Source organism: Petaurus breviceps, unplaced genomic scaffold (assembly GCF_028583685.1).
Source record: "Petaurus breviceps papuanus isolate PSGF00001 unplaced genomic scaffold, PetGlider_PUasm1.0 470, whole genome shotgun sequence".
NCBI lineage: Eukaryota > Metazoa > Chordata > Mammalia > Diprotodontia > Petauridae > Petaurus > Petaurus breviceps.
The window spans coordinates 467,741-489,083 of record NW_027186350.1 but is presented as its reverse complement, the minus strand read 5'-3'; the positions used below and the strand labels follow the sequence as shown (position 1 = coordinate 489,083).

The 21,343-nt window shown below is 39.0% G+C and overlaps 1 protein-coding gene and 1 long non-coding RNA gene across 2 annotated transcripts in view; one reads left to right on the top strand and one right to left on the bottom strand.

Moving 5' to 3' along the window:
* LOC138171918 (tetraspanin-11-like) overlaps positions 1 to 21,343 on the top strand; it is a 170,336-nt gene that overhangs the window by 66,004 nt on the left and 82,989 nt on the right. The gene's annotated exons all lie outside the window — the stretch shown is intronic.
* Positions 4,292 to 21,343, bottom strand: part of LOC138171919 (uncharacterized) — a 31,128-nt gene continuing 14,076 nt past the window's right edge. Inside the window, exons 2-3 of the long non-coding RNA XR_011170998.1 lie at positions 8,657 to 8,836; positions 4,292 to 4,641 (exon numbers count right to left, since the gene is read on the bottom strand). This is a non-coding gene — a long non-coding RNA (uncharacterized lncRNA). The remainder of the gene's footprint in view (positions 4,642 to 8,656; positions 8,837 to 21,343) is intronic.

The window sequence follows — 21,343 nt, the reverse complement described above, 5'->3', positions numbered from 1 at the left end:
TGATGTGATGTGATGTGATGTGATGTGATGTGATGTGATGTGATGTGATGTGATGTGATGTGATGTGATGTGATGTGATGTGATATATGATATGATATGATATGTGATGTGATGTGATATATGATATATGATGTGATGTGATATATGATATGATATATGATGTGATGTGATATGATATGATATATGACATGACATGATATGATATAGTATAGTATAATATAGTATATGTTATATACTATATAGTATAGTATATACTATAGTATAGCATATATATTATTATGCTATACTATATTATATATAATATTCATATACCCACCTTATAAGCTTGTTATAATGAAAGCACTTTATAAAATACTGTGTGTGTGTTTATGTGTGTGTGTGTGATTACTAAGAGGGAAATGCTAGAAAAGGACATGGTGGTAGGTTTCTGCAAAAAGAAATGGAGGCCATCCCAGACTGCAATTATACATGGGAACTCAGCTGGGCAGCCAACAGACTGTTAACAAAGGAGCTGCTTGAAAGGAAAAGTGGATTTTGTTTTTTTAATACAGATCTCTCTGCACTTTCAAGTTAAAAATACACAAGCCCTGAGATCATGTTTGGCTTCAGAAAAGCTTCAGAGTGGCTTGGTTTGGGGCTCCATGTTAATGTAGGGTGATTCAAAGCTTTGTTCCTTAGCCATTTTTGCACATAAACAACATGAACAAAAGGTTTAAACTAAAGGGTGATACTTAGCAATTCCATTAGCCATTTTTCATCTTACCTTCTTCCTACCTATTTATTTGTATGGCAAGACCCAAAGGTTCTAGGGTGGCTTATATGATCTAATCAGAAAAGAGTATAGTGACTCTGTAACCTCCCTTGTTCTGAATAATGTAGCTCTATTAATTCACCCTAAATTCAGGTTCACTTTTTTGGTGACTAATCCAGATGCCCCTAAGGCATCAGGGAAAGATTCCAGGATGGAATGGAACCTTAATAACTCATGAACCCCAGTCTTAAGTCTACCATCATTCTGCCTTCAAGAGCTCATTCAGTCCATACTCATTGGCTGCAGTTTTCTCACCAATCCTTTGGGGAGCAAACAGCAGAGCAGTCCATCCTAGGAAGTTACCATAGGGTCGTGTTTCTAGTCTGTAAAACACATAGGAACTTGCCAGGGTGCCCTTGGAGGAGGAATCCTGTTCTTCTGTTTCACTCCCTCCATACACGCACACATCCCAAGTCCAGGCCATCATCCTACACAAAACATACTGATGTGTGTCAGCTATCCTCCTTCCTCCTCTTACTTCCTCCAACTTCCCACCTTCCTCGTTAAAACATTGACAAAAAGAAAGGAGGAAATACAGGACTATCAAGGCCTAGCCCAGATGTCTCTCCACTGAACCAGAGCCCTTCTCACTGACTGAGAAATGGTAGGTATAGCATATCTACAGGGCCTGGATTTTGAGTCCTGACTAGGCCACTGACCCCCTGCTTGACTCTCGATCAGTCTCTTCACTTCTCAGAATCTATAAAAGGAAGCCATTGGTTGAAATCAAAGGTGTGATTTGTACACATTGCAGGTGGGTTGCAGCTCAACCAGATTAAAATGGAATTGGGAAATAGGTAACAAAATAAAAAGAAGTACAAGATATATAGATAATATCATATTTTTAAACTAAGTCAATATGTGGCCTACAGAATATTCTATTTCTTTGAGCTTGACACTGCTAGTTTAAAGACCTTTCCCAGCTCTAACCTTGTATGATTTGGGGGGGAAACCCCAAGAATGACCTATAAGTGCATTAGAAAAGGAAAAGGGAAAGAAAATGTCTACTGATGTATAAAATGGGGTCTCCCATGGAATCATGGAGTTTGGATCTGGAAGGGAACTTAAGGGTCCTGCTTATTTTACTGATGAGAACATTGAGTCCCAGATAGGAGATGTCACTTACCCAAGGTTGTACAAATTATTAAGTGGTAGATCAGGACCCTAAAACAAAACAACCAGGAGCAAGAATGTGGAGAAACAGGGTCACACTCAGATCTTTTGGTTTCCAATACTTTCCACTACCCTGTATTACCAGCTCTTCATTCAATTCAGGGAATTGTAGAATCTCCATGTTCGACAGCCCCTTGATGGTCATCCTGCACCTTCTTTCTCAGTGTAGGAGTCACCTTTACATTATCCATGCTGATTGTGGCCTACGCCTCAGGGTGCACAAGATTGCTTAGGGTGCCCTAATTAAACTCTCAGGCCTTCATCATCTCTCTTCTGGATTATCCTCCTAAATGGTCACTTCCACCCCATGTTTCTCCTCACTCTAATCCAACATCCACACAGCCACTAAAGTGACTTTCCTGAAGCACGGGTCAGACCATGTCACTCCCCTCATCGATAAACTTTAGTGACTCCTTGTATCAAATATAAAAATCTGTTTGGCTTTTAAAACCCTTTACAATGTGCCTCAATCTGCCTTTCAGTTATGTTTTGTTTGTTTCCCTTCTCCAACTCGTGAACACTGAAGTTTCTTACATATAACTCTCAATCTCCTAACCTCATGTTTTCACACTGAATGTCCCCCATTCCTGAAATGCACTCTCTTCTTAACTTTTTCTGTTGTTGTTGAGCTGTCATCAGTCATGTCTCTTCATGACTCCATTTGGGGTTTTCTTGGCAAAGATACTGGAGTGACTTGCCTTTCCTTTTACAGCTCATTTTATAGATGAGGAAACTGAGGCAAACTGAGAGATTAATTCACTTGCTTAAGGTCGCACAGCTAGTAAATATCTGAGGCCAGATCTGACTAGTCAGGAACGACTACAGGCTTGACACTCTATCCACTGCACTATCTAGTTGACCTATAATTTTCCTCTTAGAATCCCTTGTTTCCTTCAAAACTAAGCTCAACTGCCACCTTCTACAGGAAGTCTTTCCTGACCACTACCAGCTTCTAGTGCCCTCCCCCCAAATTAATTCATATTTATTTTATGCATCTTTTTGCACACATATATGTATTATGTCTTCTCTTCCAGTAGAGCATAATCTTTTGTCTTTGCATCTCCAGCATCTAACACAGTGCCTGACACATATATTTGTTGGTTGATTGATTGATGAGTTCATGCTCAGCATCCTTTCAAAATTAGCAAGATTGAACTTTATCTGTACTTTCTCCAGCAGTTCCCTATGAAAATACTTCTTTTCCTCCCCTCCCTTTTCCTGCTTAGCCTCATACAACTCCAATCAATCCTGAATGTTGGCTCACTAATTTATTATTTTAATTAGCAGCATGATTGTGCTAATGATCAGCACTCATCCAAGAACTGAGTTGTGCCAGACTTTGGAGAGAACAAGAGAATAAACATGTTCACCTTGCCTGAGAAGCTGTTACTCTTTGTGAATTAACAGCCCTGGCTCAGAAACCAGCTAGCCAGTTGGAGTTTACCTGTGGAGAAGAGGAAAATTGTCTTCCTGAGGGAACCACTGATCACAACCCAAGATTCAACCCAGTGGGAGATCTATACAGTAGGAAAGAAATATCCGTCAGAATTCCCTGTCATGTGGACAGGGCTAGTTCTTTTCCTTAAAAGATATAAAACTATCATTGAGATTCAGGTCACCTGAAAAGGCACCGGTCATTGACATCACTTCCTGAGTACAAAAAGCCATGAAGCTACTCCCAGATGCTTTGACCAGCAGACCACCATTGGCAATATGGAGGCAAGGAAGGACAGAATTCAGCACTTAGCTGAATCAATTAATCCAATGCAGTGTCCTTGATATATATCCTTGTTGAATATCTTTCCTCTGCTGTGGCCAAATTAATCTCCTTTTGATAACTATTAAATGGACAACAAGTGTCTCATTTCTTCCCAATATCAAGTCAGTTCTAGCCTGCTGCAAACAGAAATGCAAGAGGAAGATAAATGGGCTTAGGAAAGGCAGAAGGTACCAACTCACAGTTGAGAAGACTGACATTGGCTAGAGAAGAATAACAGAGATACTTCTGGGTAATCCTGAGCAAGGCAGGAACTGGGAACAAGAACCAGGAGGGGACTCTTCCCTGATTCCCCTGACCTCCAGTTTGAATTCTTGTACCCAGTATAAAGAAGCTGCTCAAAATGGACCTGAGCCCAGACAAATAAATCATATGTTCAAGCATTATTGCTGATGAACTTGCCTCTCTTGGGTAATCATGTATCATCCGTTCTGAGAAAGGGTGGATTAAATTGGAAAATGGCCAGTTATTTTTCTCTAGTCTCACGGTCCTTTCCCAGCAGTTATAAGACTTATTGAGGATTTCACAAAATAATCAGACTGACCAGTACTACATAAAGCAAAAACTTTTATTGTAGTGTGTTTTAACTCACACAAGGGAAGACTCAGGACCAAAACAAAACACTTAGAGGGGAATAGTGACAACAAAGTAAGAGAGATGTAAGGCAAAGTATACATCTGGGTCTCTATCACTGGAGAGGGCAAATACAACCAGGGCTTAGTCAAGAGAGGAGTCAATCACTTGAACCACAGGCTTGATGGCCATCAGGTCAGACAACTGAAGGAAGAGGGTTGGGGCTGGTACTTCAGAGAGGCTGCTCTCAGGCTTGGCACACCCAGCTCTTCCAAGGTCTCTGTAACTCCTACTCTCTGCAGAATGCCTGGAACACAATTGTTTTCACTCGGTTCAGTCATCACTTATTAAAACATAATGTTATATGTATGACAATATGCTAGGTGTCGGATGAAATAATCCTTGCCATACAGAAGATCTACAAAGAAGGGAAGGAAAGATATAAGATAATAGCTTGAGAAAATGATAAAGTCAAGGGAAAAGCTGGGAATGGGGCCACTTGATGATGAGGATGACTGATATTGATGGAGGATTTAAGTGTTTACAAAACACTTTACATTCATTATCTAATTGGATCCTCAAAACAACTCTATGAAATAAGTACTGTTATTATCCTCATTTTATAACCCAGGAGGAGACCACAGCTAAGGGAGATTGTGACCTGCCCAAAGTCACACATCAATTAAGTATTTGAGGAACAATTCAAACCTAAGTCTTCTGGAATTCTTGAACTTCCTAAACCTCTCTACCTCAAGCTATTTTTGGTAAGGAAAATTTTTTCTTGATTTGCAGACCAGGACTTTTTCCATTAAACAATACTTCTTCTAGGGGTAAGGGACAGAATTGGAAAGTAAAATGCATCCCATCCATTGGTGATTACTCAATGAAGTGTGAATGAATAAAAGTTGGAGGAAGAAGATATGCTACAGAATTAGAAAATTCAAACCTGGACGAGTCCTTGGAGATTATCCAGGGCAGCACTCTTATTCTGAAGAATCCGTTAGGTCGGGAGCTTCTCAGGGAAGAGACTGTCTTCCAGCTTTCTTTTCATCAGTACTTAGCACAGTGCATAGCACAGGGAGGGCATTTAATAAATTCTTATTGACTGACTAGAAAGGTTCTTAACCTATAGTCAATAAACTTTGTTGTTGTTTTTTAAAATATTTTGAAGACTTATTTCAATATCATTGGTTTCTTTTGTAATCCTGAGCATTTTATATTTAAAAACATTATTCTGAGAAGGGGTCTATAGGCTTCACTAGACTGCCAAAGCGCTCTCTCTCTCTCTCTCTCTCTCTCTCTCTCTCTCTCTCTCTCTCTCACGCTCTAAATCTCTCTATCTATCTATCTATCTATCTCACACACACACACACAATGAAGAGCTCCTGTTACAGAGGAAGAAATGATGGTTAGAAAGGTGATCTTGCCACAGTGAGCTAATGAGAGTGTCAGAATTGGAACCCAGATCTTCTCCCAGGCCTTTATCCTTGCTCCACACTGACTCTACACCCAATGCTCTTATTTCTCTCAATACCCATGAATTCTATCACTTCTATTATGATACAAATGGGAAATTCTTAGGTATACCAAAAAAAATCGGTATATGATTCTCACTCTTCATGATCTCACCCAGAGCTATCATTGATCATTATGTAACAGTAAGTGTTCTGAACTCAGTCTCTTCAAGAGAGCAAAGAAATTCCCTTCACAAGGTGGAGTTGGAACAAAGCCAGCACAGCGCATAAGTTAGTAGTCATTTATGTGTTTCCAATATTTCATATCCATACCCATATGCAGTGTGGCATAGAGGAAGAACACTGAATTTATCATTGAAGTTAGAGGATTGGATTTGAATTCTAGCTTCACTAATTATTAGCTATAGAACTTTAAGAAATTCATTTAACCTCTCTCAGACTTCAGTTTCTTCATCTTAAAGTTAGACTAAATGTGCTCCGAGGTTCCTTCCAGTTCATGGAAAGAGTCAATCTTGTTAATGTTTTCTTAAATTTGATTTTGCCCCAACATGCTATGTGTTATAAAGACAATTAAAAAGTCTGTCTCCAAAGGAGTTGAAATCCTGGAGTTTCATTCTGGGGTGTTCCAGTGGCCCAACTGTCAACCTGAAGACAAAGTTTAGAACATTCATTCCTGTGTTACCCTGTTCACAGGTATATTCTAAATCAGGAGTGGGGAGCCTGTGGCCTCAAGGCCACACGTGGCCCTCTAGGTCCTCAAGTGGAGGGCCACATGTCACCTCGAGGCTGCAAGTTCCCCACCCCTATTCTAAATCATCAGAGCAGACAAGGGGTTAGATTGACATGTCCTTTCTCCCATTAAAATATAAGCAGGAACTGTTTAACTTCTGTCTTTGTATCCCCTGTGTTTAGCACGGTGCCTAGCACTTAGTAAGCTGATCAATTGATTTGTTGATCCCTTTCAACTATGAAATTCCCTGATTCTGTGATCTACTCAATCTCCCACCTGAAGCATGAATCATATGTGTAATACCCTTTCAAAATAGTCATCCATTTCTGCTTGTTTAGTTACCAATCAGAACCTTCCTTAAATCTTAAGATCTTGTGACCTTTGATGTCAGGGAATTCACTACCTCCCACAGCAACACATGACATTTTCTGATAGAAGGCACTGTATTAGCCAATTACATCATTACATTAATTAACCTCTGACTCAAAAACTCACAATTCCTAAATATATGGGTTGCATTTTGTGCATTGAAATTGACATTGTATGTTACATATTGAAATTGAGATCTGTGAACTCTAAATGAGTCAACAATTTGACTTGGCAGTCAATTCAACTAATGTTATCTTGAGATAGATTAAGGGATGCGGTGTCCATAATGAGGAAAGTTATAATCCTGTTGTCATAGTCCTGAACTATCTAACTCTGTATAACTACATAACTAGTTGTCACAGTCCTGAATTCCCCAAGCAGTTCACAAAAGGATTCTTCTATTCAGCTCTAGATGCCACATTTTAGTGAGACATTTATAGATTAGAGAGCACCCAGACAAGAGTTACCAAGACAGGAATGTTTAGCCTAATGAAAAGAAGACTTGGGGTGGCGAATAGGGGTAACATTAAAGCTGTATTGAAGCATTTGAAGAGTTAGCTTGTGGAGAAGCACTAGACTTATACACTTGGCACCACAGGCCAGAAATGGGCAAAAGTTGTAAGTTGAACCTTGATGAAAGGGAAAACTTCCCTAAAAAGCAATTGGGGCTGTCTGAAAGTGGAATAGGCTTCTTTGGGAAGGAAGACCCTGCTGAAAGGCTTTAAACAAAGTATAGATGAGCACTTGCAAGGGAAAATTTTTTAAGAGATTTATTCTCAGTTATGGGTTGGACTAGATGACTTGTTGAATCCTTTTTGTTTCTTTAAAATCCTTTTTAAGACCAAGAATATAGAAGCAGCTTGGGTCCTTAGGGAAAACAAGTAGGTAAAACCTGGCATTGGAGGCAGGACACTTCAGTTTATATCCTGTCTTTGCTATTACATGACTTTTAGGACGAATACTTAAGCTTGACTTATATGTAACAAATGTGGAAGTTGTCGAATTGTAAAGCCTCACAGCCCTCACACAGTGTGTATGGACACTTTCTTTCTAGGCTGACATTCCCTTCAACTTGCTCTTACACTGAAAGGTCTAGTTTCCCAGGGCAGGGTTTGTATTTCATATTCTCTCAGGTTGCTAGAGTTTGCCCTGTTTAGGGAGAATATATTCCCTTTACTCATGACTTAGCTCTTGAGCCCCCATTAGTGCACTTACATTTACAGAAATCAGCAACTCACAATAATGATACTTTTAAACCTTAAATATAACCATTCCCTTATCAAGAAGGCAAAAGAAATAATAATATTACAGGTACTCATATATTAAATCATATACAGGAATAGTTAAATATATAAATCTTGGTCACACTTTCCCATTAATGCAATCATATCTGTGGGGGAAAGTGATCACATACTTATGAAACTTTTTGAGGAAACCTATGTATTCAAGGTCACTCATAATTCTGGTTATAGGGTTTGATGTAATTGATCCATTCAGGAATATCTGCCATTCAAGAAGCTACTTCAATGCTAACTTCTTGACTGCTGATCTTCACTACTCTTTAGTTGGGAAAATCTTATTTTCCTTTCTTCTCAAACTGGAGTAAAATTAAAAAGCTCTTTCAATTACAATCATCCCTAAAAGGGTGTTGGGAAAGCATCATACACTTAATTTTGCCAAAGTTCTTTTTAAGCTGAAGAACGGAAAAGCTTATCAGGTAATAGAATCCCACCCAACAATTCACTCACCAGGATGCTGTGTCATTCAATCAGATTGTAACAGAGCTCATAGCAATATAGCGCATGTTGATTCTTTGGGTAAAGCAAGCCAACTTAGCCAGCTGTTCACTCATCAGGATTTTACATTGTTCAATTAAATCTTGGCATCTCTTCTTATAGAATAAAACTTGAACCTTCCTGCTTTTCCCTCTGAAACCAAAAAAGGGCAGCAAAGAGCAAAATGAACTTATTCAAGGCTTTACCTCTCTTCATCTTTAGGGGGCACTGAAGGTCAGTAGTTGGAACACCAGTTTATTTAGCCAGTTGGGAGCTTGCTCTGAATCCCTTTTGTCAATGACTCATTCTTGATGGCGTGTGTCTTAAAACAAATCAGACAAAGCTGGTTTCCCATTCCCTGATCAGTCTTTTTTCCTGACATTTCTTGACTACTCTAGCCTCAGCCTCCTGTACTTTCAGAGGCTTAAACCCAAGCTTCACTTCTCACTTACCAGGTAACAATTCATCAGATCTCCCCATTCAAATGAATAGTCCCTAATTAACAGTCAGTCCTCAGTCTCCAAATAGTTTTATGATTTTGCTTGCTTTTTTTTTTAACACTATTATGTCTTAAACCACTGACATGGAAATGAGCTGACCTCCAGCCATCACTCTCAATCAGTTCTCAACACAGTCATGCCTTAGAGTCCTTGAAACTGTATGTGTCCGGGGGAGGGGGAGGTTAATACTCAGAAACTTCCAGTTTTAAAATAAATAAAAATTCTCTCTCTGCCCCCTTTTAAACCATCAAATTATTCACTTGCAAATGGAACAGCACTCTCTTTTACAAGGTGATTTAAATCTTTGTATTTATACCACAGTTCATTTTTCATCCCAAACTCCTCAAATCACATGTGAAAACTGTTTTTTCACATACCTACTTTAAAAGATTTTTATTAAACTGAAATTTTCTTTTTAACCTTTTCAGGTATCATATTGTCCATGTATTAAAGAAATAATACCTTACATCCTTTACAAATTCATTTAACTCTTTTTCTTTACACAAAAACATTTTTCTGCCCCTTTCATCACTAAGCTGCTCCATATGAAAAGACAGTGTGTTAAAGGGACTATATCTTACATATAAAATAGAGGATTGGACTAGAGGACCTCCAAGGTTCCTTCTGAATCTATAATCTTATTTAAGATCATAAAGGTTTATGAATTACTGCCCTAGTTAGCTTCTTCAAACTTGGCAAGGAGTAATGTAGACACAGAGAAGAAGAACAAAACAAGTCCTAGAATTCATGTTCACTCTTTAAGTCCTCATACCCAGTTTTCCATATGAGCCTGTAAGCAGGGCTTGCTGTAGATAGGGGCCAAGCCAAAAACTCCTTCCACCTAAACTAAACATTTCCTATGGGAAGGTCTCACACACACACACACACACACACACCATACACATGGGAAGACTCCAATTCTCTGCTCTCTATATAATCTCAACAATGTGGGCATTCCCTGCAATGATTCAGAAGCCAACCCCACCATCCACGCCAGCCTATCCCATGCAGCTTTTGTTCACATTCATAAATTTAGCAGAAGAGCTTTATCTTGTCTACTGCAGGGAAGTTTACTCTCATTTTCTTGACGTACTGTGGATTCCCACAAAGCTCATTGGCTGAACATCAGTTGTCACATGACTAGCTCATCTTTTTCCGTTCATATATAATAACACATATGGGCTGCTGGGCCCAGAGGGGCTATGGTGTTTACCCTCTCCCTTTAATGGGAGCTCTGGGAACACGTGCATGGACTTGGTTCAGTCCCAGAGAAGCGAGCGTAGGTCTTGAAGAAAGAATGTAAGCGCTTATTCTCTAACTTCCTCACTCTTTACACCCTCACCCTGGAGCCTTGAGGAGAAGCCATCCAAGCTTAAGTTTGGAGATAGAGTGTCCTCCATTTGGAGCAACAAGGCCAATTTGTCTGACCCAGAGAGTGCAATCAGTCAGTCAACAAGAATTTATCAAGTGCTTATTGTGTGCCAGGAGAGCTGATCTTTCAGAAATCCCTGGCAATGGATCAACTAGTACTTTTAGAACTATTGACATAGTGCATCTGGGGCCACTGACTTGAATTCATCAAGTCTAAATATTCTCATGATGCTTCTTTCAATTACAAAGGTGGTGTAGTGGATAGAGCACTAGGCCTGGAGTCAGGAAGACTCATCTTCATGAGTTCAAATCTGGCCTCAGACATTTACTAGCTGTGTGATTCTCAACAAGTCACTTACCCCTGTCTGCCTTAGTTTCCTCATCTGTAAAATGAGCTGGAAAAGGAAATGACAAACCACTCCAATATCTTTGCCAAGAAATTCCCAAAAATGAAGTCACAAAAAGTCAGACACAGCTAAACAACAAAGTATTCTTATATTATCTCCCTACTTAGCTCAGATTTCAAATTCAATCTATGCTTTATCATTCTTTTGGGACCTCCCTTTCTAATGAACCATATTTACTTTCTTAGCAAAATCTAGTTTATTCCTCCAACTCCCAGATTTAAAACTTACTCCCCTTCAGCAAGAAAACATTTTACTGTGAGATATAAGTGGTTCTCAGTAGGTAGGTATTGAACTAATTGGACAGTTTTCCTTGGCTCCCCATCCCCAAATGAAAGTGTGCTGGTTCACTCTCTCCCTCTCTGTCTCTGTCTATCTCTGTCTCTGTCTCTGTCTGTCTCTGTCTCTGTCTCTCTCTCTCTCTCTGTCTCTCTCTCTCTCTCTGTCTCTGTCTGTCTGTCTGTCTCTCTCTCTCAATTTTCTTATACCATATGGTATGGACTTCACCTTCCTTTGCTTTTACATATTCTACCTTACATCATACTTATAGTGACCATGTCGTACATATATCCTTCTGATCCATTAGAGGGCAAGATTCTTGAGGGCAGGGATTGGGTTGTTCTTCATCTTTGAATGTCCAGTGCTTTAAAAAGTGCATTACATATGATATATACTCAATAAATATTCAGTTATTATAAATCAAGTGAACTAGATTTGGAATTAGCATCTGATGAGCCATAAATCTCCTAAAGATGGGTATATACCCAAACCCTAAGGTTAGGAGATGAAAGGAGCTAGACCAAAAATAACATGAGGGTGACATGACTGAAATACTCAAAGAAGAGTGGTTTGAGGTCAAGGGAGAGGAACAGTGTCCAGAAGTTTCTCTTCATACTTGCCTTCCTGTGACTTGCTCCCATTGTTCCTTTAACAAGGAATAGACATCAAGGAGTTCTCAGAGGTCCATAGGCAGTGAGGAGCAATCAGAGCACAATCATAGACAGCTGACGGGGACAGAACTGGGCCAGACAAGCTGTAGCATCAGGAAATCACTTGCTTTCCAAGCTCCCCAATTGACTTGACTTTGACCTTCTGATAAAGGTAGACAAGTCAATGTGCATGGGAAGGGGAAAATGCTAGGGCCATAAATGGGGAAATTCCAAGGATATTTGCTAACACAAACCTAAGAAATATTTACTAATGTAGGCATTGGGAACATTTGCTCATTTCCAGTGGGATGATTGACAGGTATAACACTTGAACTGTGTTTAGGGACTCCTAGTTATGGATGATGTGTCTATAAATAATTTGTGATCTGCCTGGTTGATGGGAGCTAAGGATACAAAGTCCATGTAGCAATTGTCTTAAATCTGTTTGATCGTGTTCCTTTTATTCTTTCATCATAATCTTTGATCAAACCATGATAGTGTGGTGATCTCTATTATATTATGTCCCAGTGATTAGGGTCCTTTGAAATCTAGTGGGAACAAAAGAAGGTGGAGTTTTATCAGTAGATAATGACTGAGCCAAGAGTTTAACTTTATAAATCCAAGAAGACCACACCCCTACATTAATGAGATGAGCTCTACCACCCACAAAATGGGTGTGTGGTTTGTCCTTCGTTCTCAAAGAGAACCATGACATGAGGAAGATGAGGCCACGACTTGCAGATGAACTGGTTTCCCTGTGCAAAGTCACCAGCCTCACTTTCTCCCCTGGAGCCCACCCACAAAATGGAGTAAAGCTGGAGAAGAGAGGGAGCAGCATTTTGAGAACTACAAATTTCTTGGTAGTTCCTCCAGAGCCCTCTGTTGTTAGATGAAACACATAGCCTTCTAGATATCTGGTGGGCTTGCTTAGTGCCTGGTTTCTTTTATGAACAGGATAAATTAGTGGCCAGCAGTGCCCCCCAGTGGTTTAAAAATTGAATCAACCATATCCAGAGAAAGGGATTAACAATCCCAAGAGAGACTGCGGATAGCCTGAAAACAGCAGATGTGTCCTGTGAAGTGATCAGTTAGGGGAGAAAAAGATTAGAAAGATTTTTCATAACATCTACAACTTGAGACAAAGAACCACTGTTAGAACTGGAAAGACTCTTCTGGTCCAGTCCTTCATTTTATAGATGAATTTGTTCACACGACTAGTTATTCACAGAGCTGTATCAAAACACAGCAAATCCCCAATAATCAAATTTTCCAGGAGGGCCTTAAAAGCTGGATGAGTGTTGGGTGTTTTTTTTATGAAAAGCTTAACATACTGGCCCACATACAATCCAGGTGACTCGGGTTGGGGAAATCACTCCTGACTGTGGAATAATTTATATTCACCAGCATTGGGCATGATCAAGTCTCTTCTCTCTAAACCATAAGTGCAAGATGTGGGTGACAATACCCAACTGATTACCCGCCTGATAGGTTCCTTCAGCAGACATTTAAAAACACCTGTTGCATGCAACCCCTACTTGTGCTGCAGAAGATTCCAGGATAAATATAGGACATGATCCCCACCCTCATCTCACAATGGATTACTATGAAAATGAAATGAGATGAAGTATGTAAATTACTTTGAAACTTAGTCAACTACTATACAAATATAAGCCATCAGGGAGAGTTGATATGGATGACACATTCTCTGATGGATGCCTCATGGTGGCATGAAGGTAAGCCTATGTTAACAAAGACTCTGCTGGAAGACCACAAGCTATGGAAGATCCTAAGATAGAAAGTCTTTGAGAACAAGGATGCTTTGGGGTCAGCAAGGTGGTACAGTGGCTAGGGTGTTGGACTTGGAGTCAGGAAGACCTGAGTCCAAAGTCTGATTCAAATATGTAGTAGTAATAATAGTAATAGTAATAGTAGTAGTAGTAGTGGTGGTGGTGGCGGTGGTGGTGGTGGTAGGAATAATAATAATAATAATAATAATAACACCTATCCCCCAGAATTATTATAAGGATCAAATTAAATTTCATGTGTGTGTGTATGTGTGTGTGTGTGGTGTATAAAGAGAGAGAAAGAGAGAGCTTTGAAAACCTTAAAGCTGTGCTAACTTTAGTGTTGGTTCAAAAATTGAGAATAAGCCTGGCTAAATTTAAAGAGACTTATCACTGAAGCATTAGCCATGATTGGTAATGATTGGTTTTTGTGGGCGTAGTCACCCATGAAGACAACTGACTCTGGAGGGGAGGGTGAAGCTGGTGACTTTGCACAGCCCTGCCTCACTTAAATCTAATTCACCTGCAAGTCAAGACATCTTCCTCCTGATGTCATTGGTCCTCTTCAAGAACGAGGCATGAACAACCACCACCACGGCCAAAGTGCAGAGGGGTGGTTGCTACCCCTGAGCAAGCACAATGGTACCATTGAGAAGTATTAGAAGTGAGTCCAGGGGCTATGGGAGAGAAATAGTCCAAATCCCTAATTAATCCACAAAAGATTTCTTTTATGTCGCTTTGTTACTATCAATCAGCCCTTTACCGGGAACACAACTACCTGCTTTCATTGCCTTTCTCACTTTGTGCTCCTGCACCAAAAATATATGACTGGAGCATTAGGAATCACAGGTTTGAAAAAGCATTCGCAAACTTCTAATAAAATATTGCAAATTAACATCATCTTAAATGCATATCATCCAATCTATCCAGAGCTCTAAGTACTAAAAAAATGTGCCTGGGACATACTCCCTTGGTGGGGAAAGATAAGCAGGATGAACAGAGAACAATCCCACCAAAGGTGCATTTGTAGCAGGAGGGGCTGGATACAGGGGTTCAGGGACCCCTCAGCTGTGGGTGCAAGCACATGGGGAGTGGGTGACCCATTCCCAGACAGTCCTAGCCTTGAACCAGCAGTTGTTGGGGGCATCGTGGAGGTGACAGCCACCTTCAGAGGGAGGTAAGGGCTAGATATAGTGGTCCTCATGGATAGGAAGCACAACCCCACAAAGGGTCAAGCCCTTGGGGCATTTTGTTTGGGGATTTGTTTGCCCTTTGCTGGTGATGACTCTGGTCCTAGAGTTGATACTCAATACATATTTGTCTAATGGATGAATAGATATCTAAGCCCTACTTTGGGGGGGGGGGTGTCTGTGTGTGTGTGTGTCCATATAGATGCGTTTAGGTTGCAGAATTAGTAGAGTCACTGAAACTGAGGAGCAGAAGGAGAGCTATGAGGGTGGTGGTGTGTGGAAAACAGTGCTTAAAGTTTGTTGGTGTTTCATTTTTTGTTTTTGTTTTTCTGTTTTGGAGGGAGTTGCGGGTTGTTTTGTGGTATAATGAATCAAGAATTTATTTTGAAGTCAAGAGATCTGGGCTTAAATCCTGGTGTTATTACTTACTAGCTGTGTGACTTGAGACTAGATTCTTAGCCCTTTGTAGGTCAGTTGCCTCATTTATTCTACCTCCTCCACTTAAATCTAATTCTCTTACAAGTCAAGACATCACCCACCTGATGTCATTGGTCCTCTTCAAGGATGAACACCAACACCTCCTCCATGAAGGCTTCTCTGATTCCCCTGTCAGTAACTACCTTTGCCATTAAACCTCCTAGTTCTTTAGTTTTCACCTCTCTGATGTAATATTATATGTTGTAATTATCAATGTTGATGGCTTATTCCTATAGGAGACAATTAGTTCTAGGAGCACAGGGACCATGTCTGTAGACACTTTGCATCTCCTTCCTCACATAGTGCAGTGTTTTGCACATAGTAGATGGTTAATAAATGTTTGCTGAATGTATAAATGAAGTAATTCATAAGATAGGTATAAGAAGACTTTACCCACTTACAGACAGAAGGTTGGACCAGATTATCTTTTAAGATTCTTTTGATTCTAAAATCTTTGATATTATGAGTAAATTAAAAAGGTCCTCCTTTGGATGAGTAAAAATATTTTTCATTATCTATAGTTAATGGTTCTTTCTTGTAACAGGGCAAGGCAAAGTAGAGAATGTTTTTTAGAGAGTTGGGATAACATGCCATTATGTAGATCCAATGAGGAAGCCTCCTAAGGAAAAAACTCTCATTATAACATGGGAGGGTAAAGAAAGAGATCCAGTGCAACGAAAAGATAGGGTGTAGGTAGAAAATCTGGGTTTGAATCTTGACTGTACTACTTACTATCTATGATTCCTTAGGCAAATCGCTTGCCTATATTTCCTTTTCTGTAAAAAGAGAGAGTTGATCAAGATCAGAGATGTCAAACTCTGGCCACAAACTCCCAAGTGCTCAGAATCAGATTAAAATTTAATTAGGAGATGTTTAACAAAATAAACACAAATATAGTACAACATAGATAATGTGATTGTGGTTTTCTATGTCAATATGCAACCTACAAGAATCAGTTTGTATTTGAGTTTGATATCATTTTGCCAGATGATCTTGGATGTTCCTTCCAGCTCTAAATCTATGACCTGGAAAGAAAATTAATGGAGGCATCTCTGGAGGCTGAAGGCTGGGGGCAGTAGAATTGGTACCAGGACCCAAGAGTTCAGCCTCAACCTTCACCAAACTGCAGAATCTCAAGGGTTGCAGGGGACCCTAGAATTCAGCTAGTTCAACCCCCTAGTTTTGCAGTTGAGGAAACTGAGACTCAGTAAGGGATGATTTGCCCAAGATCACAAAGGAAATAAGAGCCAGAATAAATTCAAATAGTGTTCCCATGATTACAGATTTCATTAGCCTTAAGACTACATCATACTGCAGATGAAGCATGGAAAAGGAGGGAGAGGTAAGGAACATGGCCGTAGTAAATCCCAGGGGCTTGCTGCAGGGGGACAATGTACAAGGAGAAGCACAACTTTAATAAGGACTCCACAGTTGGGTCAGTTAGGGGGGAGGAAAAGAGAGGCACGGAAGGACAACAGTTATTCTGAAAAAGGTGGTTTTAGTGGCCTGTGAACTCCATTTCATCAGAACTGTGAAGTGGCAGCCAAAAAAAAACAAAGTAATGCCGTTGTGGTCTGAGAAAACCATTTCCAGAAATAAGGAGGCCATAGTCCTATTGAGCCTCATCTGGAGCGTTGTGTTCTAAGAAGCACAGTTTTAGCAGGACAAAAATAAGCTTGAACATGTATAGAGGAGAGGACCGAGGATGGCCAAAGGCCTTGGGTTCATGAAATATGAGGATCAGTTGCAGGAATTGGGTGTGTTTAACCTTGAGAAAAGACTCATGGGGAAAGTAGTGATGGTAACTTGTCTTCAAGTATTTGGAAGACTGTCATGGGGTAGAGAAGTCTTGTTTGTTTTGACCCCAAGGAGCACAACCAAGAACAATGGGTGAACAATGTGAAGGGGCAATTTTAGGTTTAATAATGGGTAAAATCTACTGTTACTACTAATAGCTAACATTTAGACAGTGCTTGCTATGTGCCAGGCACTGTGCTGAGTGTTTTACAATTATTGTCTCATTGGATCCTGACAGCAACCTTGTGATTATTATTATTCCTATTTTATAGATGAGGTAACTGAGGTAGAGGTTAAGTGACTTGCCCAGAGCCACAAAATTAATAAGGGTCTGAGGTCAGATTTGAACTCAGGTATTCCTGACTCCAGGCCCAGTGCTCTAACCACTGTGCTACCTATTCAAGCTGTCCAAAAAAAAAAAGGATAATGGGTTAGCTCAAGAGGTGGTAAGTTCCCTGTCCTTGGAGGTCTTCAAATCAAGACTCCTGGCATGGCTGCTGACAGCCCTTTCATATGTAAGTATGACCAAATGGTCTGATTCATTACAATTTTCAACGTTCTGTGAAAGAAAGTATGAGAGGTCTATACCTACTCTCTTCTCTCTTCATAGGAGAAGAGGAGAAGAAAAATAGTGTGATATAGTAGATATAGTGCCAGACTTGGAGTCAGGAGTCAAATCTTTCCTTGAACACTTACTCCCTAGCTGTGCGAGCTTGGGCATGTTTCCTCTTCTGTAAGATGGGACTAAATATCGTCCTAGCAATTATAGCTATCCAGGGCTTCCAGGGTCAGAGCCAAGATGGCAGAGTAAAGAAAGGACTCAGCTGAGCTCTTGCAACATTCCCTTCCAAACAACTTTAAAATAATGCCTCAAATAGAATTCTGGAGCATAAGGACCAGCAAAAGGTCAGAGGGAGACATTCTGCCAACCAAAACAAATGAGGAGGTTGGAAGGAGAGATCTGTGACACAGGAGTGGAGGTGAGCCCAGATCCTTCATGTGGATAAAACACCGGTAGTGGGAACAGGTGTTAGCAGCAGAGACAGCAGCCGCATTAGGAGCTCTCCAGCCAGAGACAATAAGGGGACCTGGCAGCTTGTCAGAGAGAGATCACAGGGGGCTCCTGTGCTAGGACTGGACACAAGACATCATCCACAGTCAAACAGGAGCAACAGTGTACCAGAGTACCAGGCCTAAAGTCAGGAAGACTCAGCTTCCTGAGTTCAAATTTGGCCTCAGATACTTACTAGCTGTGTGACCCTGGACAAGTCAATTAGCCCTGTTTGCCTCAGTTTCCTCATCTGTAAGTGAGTTGGAGGAGAAAATGGCAAACCATTCCAGTATCCTTGCTAAGAAAATTCCAAATGGGATCAAAAAAAGTTAGACATAACTGTAATGACTGAACAACAACAAACAGCAAGAAAGAGGGAAGCCCTGGGAGAAGGGGAAAGTGAAAGGTAGAATGAAGAATGGGAAAAATTGTCTCACACAAAAGAGGTGCACAAGAAAAAAGCTTTTACAATGGAGGGGGTGGGCAAGACTGGAATCTCACTCACATCTAAATTGGTTCAAAGAAGGGGAAAACACACACACACTTAATTGGTAATATAAACCTATTTTTCCCAATAGGGAAAAAGGAAGGGAATAAGAGAGGAAAAGGGGTTAATAAAAGGGAAGCAGTTGTAGGAAGCAAAAAAGACTTTAGAGGAGGGACAGGATAAAAAGAGAGAGAGAAGTATAAACAGAAGAAAATAAGAAAGAGGGAAATGCACAATTAGCAATCATAACTGTGAACATGAATGGGATGCACTCACCCATAAAACGAAGTGAATAGCAAAATGTATTAAAAACCAGACTCCAACAATATGTTGTTTACAAGAAGCACACTTAAAACAGAAAGACACACACAGAGTTAAAATAAGGGATTGGAGCAGAATCTATTATGCTTCAGCTGAAGTAAAAAAAGGCAGGGGTAGTAAACATGATCTCAGATGAAGCAAAAATAGAACTAATTCAAAGGGATGAGCAGGAAAACTACATCTTGCTAAAAGGCACCATAGACAATAAAGTAATATCAAGACTATATATACATACATATGTGTGTATCTATGTGTATACAGCAAATGGCATAGCATCCAAATTCTTAAAGGAAATCTTAGAAGAGTTAGATATGACATATCTCTAGAAAAAACTGAATGGGAATAGAAAGGAGTATATCTATTTTTCAGCTAGACATGGACCCTTCACAAAAATTGATCATATATTAAAACATAAAAGGCTTACAACCAAATGTAGGAGAGCAGAAATATTAAATGCACCCTTTTTAGACCATAATGCATTAAAAATTATGTTCATTAAAGGGCCATGGAAGCATAGATTAAAAATTAATTAAAACTAAATTATCTAATCCTAAAGACTAAGTGGATCAAAAAACAAACATAGAAACAATCAATAATTTCATTAAAGAGAATGACAATGAGACAATATTCAAAATCTGTGGGATTTGGCCAAAGTATTACTCAGGAGAAATTTTATATCTCTAAATGCATGCATTAATAAAAAAGAGAAAGAGAAAATCAATTAATTAGTCATGCAATGAAAAAAAGCCTAAGTGGGTAGATGGGAGTGTCGCTTGTATGCTACCGTACAGCTGACATGTATTTTGTTTATTCTTTATTATCTTAGTAGTTTCATGCTATGCATGTACCATAACCAACCTATTGCCCATGAGAAACATGTAAGATAATGTATTTACAATCATTGTTACAAGTTTATAATGTATTTTCTTTCTTGTTTTATATGTATGTTATATAATATTCAAAAAGAACTTTTTTCCTGATTGAGAATAGGATACAAAATGCAAAACCCACAATTTTGATAACTGAAAATTGCCAATTGTTTTGCAGTATTTTATTATATTGAGAGCATTGTCTTTCTTGGGCTTTTAGTTAGCTACTGAATGAATACATTAGATACATTTGGGTTTTAGTTGGGATTTTACATAGCTTGCATTTTAATTCTTTGATTCTTTGCTGTTTCTATTAACCCATAGAATTATTTTAATAAATGTTATAATACCAACCGAAAAAGAAAAAAAAGCCTAGAAAAAGAACAAATTAAAAATATCCAACTAAGTACCAAAATAGAAATCCTGAAAATCAAAGGAAAGATTAATAAAATTGAAAAAAAAATTTTAAATCATTGAACTAATAAATAAAACTAGGAGCTGTTTTTTATGAAAAGGCCAATAAAATAAACCAACCATTGTTTAGTTTTACTTAAAAAAAGAAAGAAGAAAACCAAATTACCAGCGTCAAACATCAAAAAAAAAGATGAATTCGCCACCAGTGAAAACAATTAAAGCAATTATTAGGAGCTATTTTGTTCAACTATATGCCAGTAAAACTAACAATCTAAGTGAGGTGGATAAATATTTATAAAAATATAAATTGCCCAGATTAACAGAAGAAGAAATAGAATGTTTGAATAATTTCATCTTAGAAAAAGAAATTGAATAAGTCATAAAGGATCTCCCTAAGAAAAAATTCCCAGCACCAGATGGATTTATCAGTGAATTCTGCCAAGCATTTAAGGAACAATTAATCCTAATACTATGTAAACTTTGAAAAAAAATAGGTAATGAAAGAGTCCTACCAAATTCCTTTTATGACATAGCATATGGTGCTGATACCTAAACTAGGTAAAACCAAAACAGAGAAAGCAAACTATAGACCAATTTCCTTAATGAATATCAATGAGAATGTTTTAAATAAAATACTAGCAAGGAGATAACAGCAATATATCACAAAGATCATACACTATGACCGGGTAAGATTTACACCAGGAATTCAGGGCTGTTTCAATATTAGGAAAACTATGAACATAATTAACCATTATCAATAATAAAAACAATCATATAATTTTTCAATCCATGCAGGAAAAGGCTTTGACAAAATATATCACCAATTCCTATTAAAAACACTAGAAAGTATAGGAATAAATAGAGTTTTTCTTAAAATGTTAAGTAGTATCTATCTAAAACCAAGAGCAAGCAAAACCTGTAATAGGGATAAGCTTGAAGCCTTACTAGTAAGATCAAGACTGAAACAAGGACGTCCATTAGCAGCATTATCATTCAATATTGTATTGGAAATATTCATTATAGCAGTAAGACAAGGAAAAGAAATTTAAGAAATTAGAATAGACAA